We start from the raw sequence: 987 nt of genomic DNA, 5'->3' as shown, positions 1-987 counted from the left end.
CCCGATATTATATTGATGATTGTAACCAGTGCATTAGCTGATAACTTCCACTCTTCTTTGAAGAATCCGTTTTATAACGGAAACTAAATAATGAAATGGGCTTTATTTTCATTTGCATAAACAATTATACTTATGACAGTGATAACAGAATATGTATTTTCTATCAATATTGATTGTAGTCTCCTTTTTATATTCAGTTCATGACCTGAATACATTATATATGTTAGGTATATAAAAAAGTTCACACTATTTCTGTAAACCGTCGATTCACATACCCACCAAAAAAACACGACTGTATATTTTAAAATGCTTTAAATCAAAACAACAAGATGCATTATTAATTTACTTTTAATGTTTGTATATTATCTTCTCATCTGCGTCATTAAAAGTAATTGCATTTAGCAATAAGTCTTCATTTTCAATCCGTATCAAATATACAATTATAATCTGTCATTTTAAAATCAAACCAAGTTGACATAATTTTTCCAAGGTTATCCTGATATAGAACAATATTTATCAGGCCTCTCTGATTTGGTAAATGTTGAAGGCTCCATCGGTATGTCAGAAATACATTTACCAGGAGGCAAGATAGTTAAGGGTAGTGTGATAACGCATCATAATGTCAAACTTATATCCGATCAGGCATAATTTTGTGAAATATGTGGCATGTGTGAGCTACTTAGTGGAAAAGTCCTTTTGTTGGATTATTATAATAACAAAGTGAAGCTGGTGGATATAAATTACAAAGTAATTTTTAACTTAGACCTTGCTACCAAACCATTGGGCATATGCAATGTAACTCCTAATGAGGTCGCTGTTGCATCTGAAGGATGCACGATCAAGTTCCTCAACGTCAACAACAGAAATATAGTGGAAGGCAGGAAACTTAAATTTGAACATAGGTGTACTGGAATCGCACATAGTAAATGCAGTCTCTATGTGACAACATTTACTGCGTTGTATCATTACACACTGGATGGAAAACTA

The sequence above is a fragment of the Dreissena polymorpha genome, chromosome 3 (assembly GCF_020536995.1).
Source record: "Dreissena polymorpha isolate Duluth1 chromosome 3, UMN_Dpol_1.0, whole genome shotgun sequence".
NCBI lineage: Eukaryota > Metazoa > Mollusca > Bivalvia > Myida > Dreissenidae > Dreissena > Dreissena polymorpha.
Note: the sequence above shows the minus strand (reverse complement) of the source record.